Below are 11,555 nucleotides of genomic sequence, written 5' to 3'. Positions count from 1 at the left end.
GAATGGTCATTGCAGCAGTGTCTATAATAGAACAATGGAGAACTGCATAAGTGTTCATTAGTAGAACACAGAAATAGCAATATAGTCAAACAATGGAATAAGGGAGAACAGTGGAAATACACAAACATAGGAACAGACGTCAATATAATCATAAGCAGCAAACTGGAAGCCAGGTTGGCCCATTTGTATTTTGGTGAAAATGAAACCTACATGAGGGAAATTACTGGGCCTCAAGTAGACCACTTCCTAACTTGAAATAAAGAAGTATGTCAGTGTAATGAAAACATAAAAATACATGTGAAGTATGTTGCAATCTAGATGTGCAGATGTGAGATCTACATTGCTTCTGTGTGAGGGTGTGCACGTACACGTGTGTCTAAGCAGTTAAACAGCCCTTCAAAAGCTGTTGCACATAAAATTTTTGGTTAAAATGCTTCATAATTTTTATTATCATGTTGTTTATTTATTCTGCTACTATAATTAGACTTGGGAAAGTTAACTCATTAGAATATTTAAATAATGAATATCTACATTTATCTGAATGTCTTTTTAAAAGCAGAAATAAACATTATACAAACATTATAAGAGAAATTGGGCTTCCCTGGTGGTGCAGTGGTTAAGAATCTGCCTGCCAATGCAGGGGATACGGGTTCGAGCCCTGGTCCGGGAAGATCCCACATGCCGCAGAGCAACTAAGCCTGTGTGCCACAACTACTGAGCCCATGTGCCACAACTGCTGAAGCCCGCGTGCCTGGAGCCCCTGCTCTACAACAAAAAGCCACCACAATGAGAAGTCCGTGCACTGCAATGAAGAGTAGCCCCCGCTCACTGCAACTAGAGAAAGCCTGCACGCAGCAACAAAGACCCAGTTCAGCCAGAAATAAAATAAATAAAAATTTAAAAAAAAATTATAAGAGAAATAAAAAAATAGTCCTTATAGAGTAGTAAAAGTGAAACTTAAATAGAACTACAAAAGATTATATTTGCCTACATTATACCCTTTATTATTATCCTTCAACGATTATACATAATTTTATGTGGATCCTGTATCTCAGTGTATTCTGAATTATTTACTTTGTAAATGTTGCTCCAGAAGGAAATTAGAAGTTCTTTTTTTTTTTTTTTCCTGTTTTCAGAAATTTGGTGAGGTTAATGTTAGATGATTCTGACCTGCATCCATTAAAGATGCTTGGACCAAGAGTGAAAAGGAGGGCTTCCCTGGTGGCGCAGTGGTTGAGAGTCCGCCTGCCGATGCAGGGGATACGGGTTCGTGCCCCGGTCCGGGAAGATCCCACATGCTGCGGAGCAGCTGGGCCCGTAAGCCATGGCCGCTGAGCCTGTGCGTCCAGAGCCTGGGCTCTGCAACGGGAGAGGCCACAACAGTGAGAGGCCCACATACCGCAAAAAAAAAAAAAAAAAAGAGTGAAAAGGAAAATTGAGAGTTCTAAATCTGGGGTCAAATCTTCACTTTAAATACATATGGTTTGGTATGATAATGTGTAATTGTTATATCAAACTATGACTATCAAACTAGAGTTATAAACTATTATTAAAGTTGGTATAAAAAGAGAGGGGGGATTTTAGATGAGGAAGCTCTCATACCAGAGAAAGGGGAAAATAACCTTAGTAAAAGACCAAAATTGAAATAATGACCTTTTTGTGGAATTGGAGATTCTTCTAATTATTTCACTGATTTAAATTGCCCCTTTTCTTTTGTCACTCGGATCTACTGCCAGTTCTCCTGTGAAACAATATAGTCTGCAGCACTAGTATACAGAGTCTGGTCTTTAACATTATTCTCCACCAAAGATAATCAGGGCACTTTAGAGAGCCACTGAGTCCACGTTCAGTGCAGGAGAACTCAAGACCGTCTTGGAATAGTTTGCTGATATTAGAAAGCAAGGTTAACTTTTAAAGATGTATGAAAATGACTACAAGAACGGACTTGATGGGGGTCCTACTTCTCAAACTATGACAATTTGAGCATCAAAAGAGAAACAAAGATTGCTGTCAATTAGAAACAGTGAGGAACATCTGAGGAGTCAAGACAGCGGTGTGGGAAGATGCGGGGTTCGCATCTCCCCACAACTAGGGTAACTGCCAGATGCTGGTGGGAGACCTCAATGCCCAAGGAGACAGGAGGAACCCCCCAAGCTAACTGGTAAGATGTGGGGGGAGGAGAAGTGGAGGCCAGACAGGACCAGCACCCCTGAGAGGTGGCTGAGGGGTTCACACACATGAAGGGACCCTCTGGGGCTCAGATCAAGGGGAAGCACACTCAGTATTTCCCCTGCCCAATTGGGCTGGGTCCCACACTCTCAGAGCCCCACCCCCGGGCCACTTGGTCGTGGGGGCATAGGAGGGAGACCGGGGGGAGAACAGGAGAGGCAGGTGGGAGGGGCCCTCCAGGACCAGAGGAGTGGAAGAGGAGTGGAGGATGTTTACCCTGCCCACTCAGCCTGGGAAGCCTGTTGGGCTCCTAGGTGGGGTCCCCTGCCCTCTGAGACCAGAGGCAGGAGGCACGCCTGGGACCCTTCAGTTCTGTTGAGCCTAAGCCCCATGCCCCACAACTCCCAGGGCCTTTCCCAGCCCTGTGGGTGCTAAGCATAGGCCCTGCCCACTGCCCAAGCCCCACCCCTGTTTAAGCCCCGTCCTCCACAGCCAAGGCCTTTTCCACCTTTTTTTTTCTCCTCCTCTTTTTTACTATTGTGTTCTGTTTTACCTTCCAGTTGTTGTTTCATCTATATTTTTATTTTTATATTCTTTCTAACATATCTGTTAGTCTCCTAGTCTAATTTTATTTGTTACTTTGTTATTCTTCCTTTTCTTTTTTATTTTTTTTTTTTGCCACCCCACGTGGCTTACAGGATCTTGGATCACAAGCCGGGGGTCAGGCCAAAGATCCTGCAGTGAGAGCTCCAAATCTGAACAACTGGATTAACAGAAAACCTCAGACCCCAGGGAATATTCAACAGAGTGAGGTCTCACAGAGGTCCTCAACTTGGCACCAAGACCAAGCTCTACCCAAGAGCCGACAAGCTCCAGTGTTGGAAACTTCAGGCCAAACAACCAGTAAGACAGGAACACAATCCCACTCATCAAAAAAAAGAAAAATGAGATGGCAATAACTATGTCACAGATGAAGGAGCAAGGTAAAATCCTACAAGACCAAATAAATGAAGGGGAAATAGGCAATCTACCTGAAAAATAAATCAGAGTAATGATAGTAAAGATGATCCAGAATCTTGGAAATAGAATGGAGGCACGGATTGAGAAAATACAAGAAATATTTAACAAAGATCTAGAAGAACTAAAGAGCAAACAGAGATGAACAACACAATAAGTGAAATGAAAATTACACTAGAAGGAATCGGTAACAGAATAACTGAAGCAGAAGAATGAAAAAGTGAGCTTGAAGACAAAATGGTGGAAATAACTGCTGAGGAGCAGAATAAAGAAAAAGAATGAAAAGAACTGAAGACAATCTCAGAGAGGTCTGGGACAACACTAAATGCACCAACATTCGAATTATAGTGGTCTCAGAAGAAGAGAAAAAGAAAGGGTCTGAGAAAATATTTGAAGAGATTACAGTGGAAAACTTCCCTAACATAGGAAAGGAAATAGTCACACAAGTCCAGGAAGCACAGAGAGTCACATACAGGATAAACCCTAGGAGAAACACACCAAGATACATATTAATCAAACTAACAAAAATTAAATTCAAAGAAAAAAATTTAAAAGCAGCAAGGGAAAAACAAAAATAATATACAAAGGAATCCCCATAAGGTTATCAGCTGATTTTTCAGGAGAAACTCTGAAGGCCAGAAGGGAGTGGCAGGATATACTTAAAGTGATGAAAGAGAAAAACCTACAACCAAGATTACTCCACCCACCAAGGATATCATTCAGATTCAATGGAGAAATCAAAAGCTTTTCAGACAAGCAAAGGCTAAAAAAATTCAGCACCACCAAACCAGCTTTACAACAAATGCTAAAGAAACTTCTGTAGGCGGGAAACACAAGAGAAGAAAAAGACCCACAAAAACAACCCCAAAACAATTAACAACATGGCAATAGGCACATACATATTGATAATAACCTTAAATATAAATTAATTAAATGCCCCAACCAAAAGACACAGACAGGCTGAATGGATACAAAAACAAGACCCGTATATATGCTGTCTACAAGAGACCCACTTCAGACCTAGGGACACATACAGACTGAAAGAGAAGGGATGGAAAAAGATACTCCATGCAAATGGAAATCAAAAGAAAGCTGGAATAGCAATACTTGTATCAGATAAAATAGACTTTAAAATAGTGTTACAAGAGATAAGGAAGGACACTACATAATGATCAAGGGATCAATCCAAAAGAAGACATAACAATTATAAATGTTTATGCACCCAATGTAGAAGCACCTCAATACGTAAAGCAAATACTAACAACCATGAAAGGGGAAATCAACAGTAACACAATAATAGTAGGAGACATTAACACCCCACTTACACCAATGGACAGATCATCCCAACAGAAAATAAAAGGAAACACAAGCTTTATAATAGACCAGACAGGTTTAATTGATATTCATAGAACATTCCATCTGAAAGTTGCAGAATACACTTTCTTCTCAAGTGCACATGGAACATTCTCCAGGATAGATCACATTTTGGATCACAACTCAAGCATCGTAAAATTTAAGAAAACTGAAATTGTATCAAGCATGTTTTCTAACCACAATGCTATGAGACTGGAAATCAATTATGGGAAAAAAAACTGAAAAACAACACAAATACATGGAGGCTAACAGGATGCTACTAAATAACCAAGAAATCACTGAAGAAATCAAAGAAGAAATTAAAAAAATACATAGAAACAAATGACAACAAAAACTCGACAACCCAAAACCTATGGGAGGCAGCAAAAGCAGTTCTAAGAGGCAAGTTTATAGAAATTCAATCTCACCTCAAGAAACAAGAAAAATCTCAAATAAACAATCTAACCCTACACCTAAAGCAACTAGAGAATGAAGAACAAAGATAACCCGAAGTCAGTAGAAGGAAAGAAGTCATAAATATCACAGCAGAAATAAATGAAATAGAAACAAAGAAAACAATAGCAAAGATCAATAAAACTAAACGTTGGTTCTTTGAGAAGATAAACAAAATTGATAAACCCTTAGCCAGACTCAGAAGATAAACAAAATTGATAAACCCTTAGCCAGACTCATCAAGAAAAAAAAAGGGAGAGGATGCAAATCAATAAAATTAGAAATGAAAAAGGAGAAATTACAACTGACACCACAGCAATACAAAGGAATATAAGAGACTACTACAAATAAACATATGCCAATAAAATGGACAACACCAAGAAGTTGATAAATTCTTGGAAAGGTCCAATTTTCCAAGACTGAACCAGGAAGAATTAGAAAAAATAAACAGACCTATCACAAGTAATGAAATTGAAACTGTAATTAAAAATCTTCCAACAAACAGAAGTCCAGGACCAGATGGCTTCACAGGTGAATTCTACCAAACATTTAGAGAAGAGCTAACACTGCTCCTTCTCAAACTCTTCCAAAAAACTGCAGAGGGAGTAACATTCCCAAATTCATTCTACAAAGTGACAATCACCCTGATACCAAGAACCAGAAAAAGATATCACAAAAAAGGAAAATTATAGACCAATATCACGGATGAAAATAGATACAAAAATCCTAAACAAAATACTAGCAAACAGAATCCAACAAGATATTAAAAGGATCATACAACATGATCAAGTAGGATTTTTCCCAGGGATGTAAGGATTCTTCAATATACGCAAATCAATCAATGTGATACACCATATTAACAAATGATGGAATAAAAAATATGATAATCTCAATAGGTGCAGAAAAAGCTTTTGACAAAATTCAACACCCATTTATGATAAAATCTCTCCAGAAAGTGGGCATAGAGGGAACCTACCTCAATATAATAAAGGCATATATGATAAACCCACAGCAAACATCATAGTCAATGATGAAAAACTAAAAGCATTTCCTCCAAGATCAGGAATAAGACAAGGATGTCCACTCTTGCCACTATTATTCAACATAGTTTTGGAAGTTCTAGCCACAGCAATCAGAGAAGAAAAAGAAATAAAAGGAATACAAATTGTAAAAGAAGAAATAAAACTGTCACTGTTTGCAGATGACATGATAATATATATAGAAAATCCTAAAGATGCCACAAGAAAACTACTAGCACTAATCAATGAATTTGGTAACGTTGCAGGATACAAAATTAATGCACAGAAATCTCTGGCATTCTTATACACTAACAACAAAAAATCAGAAAGAAATTAAGGAAACACTCCCATTTACCATCACAACAAAAAGAATAAAATACCTAGAAATAAACTGACCTAAGGAGGCAAAAGACTTGTACTCAGAAAACTATAAAACACTGATGAAAGAAATCAAAGATGACATAAACAGATGGACAAATATGCCATGTTCTTGGATTGGAAGAATCAACATTGTGAAAATGATTATACTACCCAAAGCAATCTACAGATTCAATGCAATCCCTATCAAACTACCAATGGCATTCTTCACAGATTTAGAACAAAAAGTTTTACAATTCGCATGGAAACACAGAAGACCCCGAATAGTCAAAGCAATCTTGAGAAAGAAAAATTGAGCTGGAGGAATGAGACTCCCTGACTTGAGAGTATACTACAAAGCTACAGTAATCAAGACAGTATGGTACTGGCATAGATCAATGGTACAGGATAGAGTACCCAGAGATAGACCCATGCACATTGATCACCTAATTTACAACAAAAGAGGAAAGAACATACAATGGGGAAAAGACAGCCTCTTCAATAAGTGGTGCTGGGAAAACTGGACAGGTACATGTAAAAGAATGAAATTAGAACATTCCCTACCACCATACACAAAAATAAACTCAAATGGATTAAAGACCTAAGTGTAAGACCAGACACTATAAAACTCTTACAGGAAAACATAGGAAAAACACTCTTCGACATAAACCACAGCAAGATCTTTTTTGACCCACCCCCTAGAGTAATGAAAATAAAAATAAACAAATGGGAGCTAATTAAATTTAAAAGCTTTTTGCACAGCAAAGGAAGCCATAAACAAGAGGAAAAGACAACCCTCCGAATGGGAGAATACATTTGCAAATGAAACAGTAGACAAAGGATTAATCTCCAAAATATACAAATAGTTCATCGAGCTGAATATCAAAAAAACAAACAATCCAATTAAGAAATGGGTGGAAGACCTAAATAGACATTTCACCAAAGAAGACATACAGATGGCCAACAAACACATGAAAAGATGCTAAACATCACTGAATATTAGAGAAATGCACATCAAAACTATAATGAGGTATCACCTCACACCAGTCAGAATGGCCATTATCAAAAAATCTAGAAACAATAAATGATGGAAAGGGTGTTGTGAAAAGGAAACCCTCCTGCACTGTAGGTGGGAATGTAAATTGATACAACCACTATGGAGAACAGTATGGAGGTTCCTTAAAAAACTAAAAATAGAACTACCATATGACCCAGCAATCCCACTACTGGGCATATACCCTGAGAAAACCATAGTTCAAAATGAGTCATGTACCACAATGTTCATTGCAGCACTATTTACAATAGCCAGAACATGGAAGCAACCTAAATGTCCATCGACAGATGAATGGATAAAGAAGATGTGGCACATATATACAATGGAATATTACTCAGCCATAAAAAGGAACGAAATTGAGTTATCTGTAGTGAGGTGGATGGACCTAGAGTCTGTCATACCGAGTGAAGTAAGAAAGATAAAAACAAATACCGTATGCTAGCACATATATATGGAATCTAAAATAAAAAAATGGTACTGATGAACCTAGTGGCAGGGCAGGAATAAAGACATAGACATAGAGAATGGACTTGAGGATGTGGTGGGGTGGGGGAAGCTGGGACGAAGTGAGAGAGTGGCATGGACATATATACACTACCAAACGTAAAATAGATAGCTAGTGGGAAGCAGCTGCATAGCACAGGGTGATCATGATCAGCTCAGTGCTTTGCAACGACCTAGAGGGGTGGGATAGGGAGGGTGGGAGGGAGGCTCAAGAGGGAGGGGATATGGGGATATATGTATGCATGCGGCTGATTCACTTTGGTGTACAACAGAAACTAACACAGTACTGTGAAGCAATCATACTCCAATAAAGATCTATTAAAAAAAAAAGGAAAAACACTGAGGGACTTCCCTGGTGGTCCAGTGGGTAAGACTTCACACTCCCAATGCAGGAGGCCCGGGTTCGATCCCTGATTGGGGAACTAGATCCTACATGCATGCCACAAGTAAGAGTCTGCATGCTGCAACTAAGAAGTCTGCATGCCGCAACAAGGAGTCCACATGCCGCAACTAAGAAGTCCACATGCCACAACTAAGTGTTCACATGCCGCAACTAAAGATCCTGCATGCAGCAACAAAGATCCCACATGCCGCAACTAAGACCAGGCGCAGCCCAAATAAATATTAAAAAAAAAAAGACACTAAGCCAATAAAAGATCTGAAGTTCATCATGTTGCCCCCAAAGGATAACTAATATAAAAAGTATTATAAAGTAAAGCAACAACTGCCAGTGAGAGGCGATGACTCAGTCTTTGCTGACACTGAATTTGGATCAAGAACACAGATGTCCTGATGTTTGAAAACCTTCTGTCAAATGTAAGGTATATTCTTCCTGAATGATAATATAAGCTTATAGGACTACGCCACAGTAAGAGTTGAGTTCTCTTGATCTCATGAAACCGTTTCTTGCACAAACACTAGTATCAACAGCTTTGGGCTCCTATCAGAGTCTCTGAGGCCCAGGAAACCTCTTCCTCACTCCATTCCTTCATCCCTGATGGCCAGTTTATTCATAATATGGCACTGTATCATTGGCTAATTAAAACACGAACTTATTAATCTAAATGTGTGTGTGTGTGTGTATCAAGGCCTATATATGTGGTTTCTTCCCACTAGTTCATAACTCTTCCAAAACTTTGCAGAAAATACCTTCAATGAAGAGCAAAACCCTACTTCAGCTGTTCATGCTACAGTGCCTCCATCTTTGGAGTAAACTGGGGTGTAGTTGTGGGTTTAGAAATCCTCCAGCCATACCTTCTCATCTACTCTTCCTTTCCACTCAACACTGGGGAAAATGTCTCTCTTCCTCCTCATTAAATAGCTTAAGAGAGAGAAATATCAGAAAGCTTACGCTTTGTCCAAGGAAAGCAAAGTTTCAAAACCTCTCAGCTCAGAATGTGGCCCTCTGGCCTCTCCCTCAGCTTGGGAAACATGGAAAGGGCTAACAGACCTCTCTTGCCCCAAAGGATCTTTCCAGCAGGCATAAGTCCTTATGACTCTGCCCCAGCATTCTTAGAACTGCTAACCCGCCATTTATTCATTCGTAAACCTCAATGCAGGGAGAATAGGGGAATGAATATATTTTTAAATGAATTTGTATTCAGTACAGATATAGAGTCACAGTAAATCTCAGGCTACCAAGGCACACATTCATGGCTTTCACACTGTGTGAACTGTGAGTAATGATCTCCTTTTGGGGAAAACTTATTAAGAGTCAAAATATTAAGCTGATATTCTATTTTAATATGCATAAATGCAATAAAAGAATTATAATTTTAATTGTGTTCAGCACACAAAAATATTCCCCAGAGTACCATCCAGTAGAACTCAGAGAGCTTTTACCTTTAGCTAGAGAAACTGAACTTTTGGGGGTGCTGTGCTAAGAAAATTTGGACTCAGTGAACAGTTTCCTTCTGCAACACTTAGAAATTCACTTCCTAGGAGATCTGCCCTGGCATCCAGAGGATTGGTGCTACATTCTATGTGAAGACCCAAAAAGGGTGTAAATTTCTTCATGTCATTTTTTGGGAAAATGTTTCAAAAACACTTCATTTCTTAAAGTACACAGAACAGCGTAAGCAGAGGAATTTTAACTAGGAGATGAATTCAATATGCGAATGTGGTAGGTGGGATAACGCCCCTCCCGAACACCATACACACACATAGAAGTCTATATCGTAATCCCCAGAACCTGTGTAGATGTTGCCTTACACGCTCAAGAGACTGCAAATGTGCTTTGGCAAGATTATTACCCTGGATTATCTGGGTGGACCCAATGTAATCATAAGGCTGCTTATAAGAGGGAAGCAAGAGAGTCAGAGAAGATGTGAGGACGGAGGCAGAGTGGGGGGGGGGGGGGAGGGGAGAGAGAGAGAGAGAGAGAGGAGAGAAATAGAGAGATTTGAAGATGCTACCCTGTTGGATTTGAAAATGAGGAAAGGGACCATCAGCAAAGAGAATGCAAGGACTTGATTCTCTCCTAGAACCTCCAGAAGGAAACTTTTTTTTTTTTTTTTTTTTTAAGAAACTGTTTTCTGTCAACCTATTTCCATTTGAAGAGTTTGTGGAAGAACAGCTTAAGATGACTCAGTGGTTGTTCCTACCCATTCAGTGGCCTGAGCAGTGGGAGCTGCAGACCAGTCTTCAGTGGGGAACTGCTGAGTAGGTACAGAGGGCACCTGCACGCCTTCAGACCAGTCCGCCACCTTAGGGTGAGTAGCAGTGAACTCAGGAGCGGTCCATTCACCCTGAAATTCCTCCTTGGCCACAGCTTTCCCAGCTGCTGCCTGTTATTCCTTTTCAATCTCTTCAGGATCTCTGTAGAAGTAGAGATCAGGCATGACCTCCCAAGGGTGTTCACAGGAGATGGTCCCACGCATGTGCAGAACTTCCCAGGTGAGCATCCACCACATCAGACCCACTGAGTGAGCTCCCTTGTTGCACAGGATGGCAATGCCCACATAGCACAGCGGAGAGTCTGTGCTACACAGAGTAACGGTAGGCAGGTTAACGTAACAGGCCTCTGTGAGAGGCTGGTGGTCAGCCCTGGGATCAGTAACCACCAGAAGTCTTGGCTACCGGAAGGCTGCCTGGATCTGGTTAGTGAAGGTTCCAGGAGTGAAATGGCCAGCAATAGGAGTGGCTCTAGTGGCAGCAGTAAACTTCAGCACAGCTTGCCGGCCAGTATTCCTGGAGGATACGACACTGACATCAGCTGGGAATTCAATGGCACGAGCTGCCAACAGAAGCTTCTCCCAGGTTCTCCTCAGATTTATGATGTAGATGCCATCACTTTTCCTGTCGTAGACGTACTGTTCCATTTGGAAGTCAAAGTTGGTGCCACCTAAGTGGGTTCCTGCTGCAAGGAATTTGAGGACATCCTCCTCCTTCACTTGCAGGACGTCAAGGGCTCCGGACATTGTGAAAGTTTCCCTTTAAGTTAGGATGGGAGTCCACAACAACGCTGTATGGACCCCTGTCTGGGTAGTGCGGAAAGGAGGAACACATCCTTGCTGACACCTGGATTTCAGTAACTCTAATTGGGAGGACTGTGAGATAATAGGTTTGTGTTGTTATAAGTCATAAAATTTGTTGAAATTTGTTATAGCAGCAATAGGAAACTAATACAA

The 11,555-nt window shown here is 40.3% G+C and overlaps 1 pseudogene; it reads right to left on the bottom strand.

Annotated features, from left to right (window-relative positions):
• Window positions 1–10,502: 10,502 nt before the first annotated feature.
• Window positions 10,503–11,345, bottom strand: LOC114900873 (annotated as a pseudogene).
• Between the last annotated feature and the right edge of the window lie 210 nt (window positions 11,346–11,555).

Source organism: Monodon monoceros, unplaced genomic scaffold (genome assembly GCF_005190385.1).
Source record: "Monodon monoceros isolate NGI ecotype Baffin Bay Population unplaced genomic scaffold, NGI_Narwhal_1 Super_Scaffold_19, whole genome shotgun sequence".
Lineage (NCBI taxonomy): Eukaryota > Metazoa > Chordata > Mammalia > Artiodactyla > Monodontidae > Monodon > Monodon monoceros.
The sequence above is the reverse complement of the archived record's forward strand: the minus strand, read 5'-3'. Positions and strand labels throughout refer to the sequence as shown.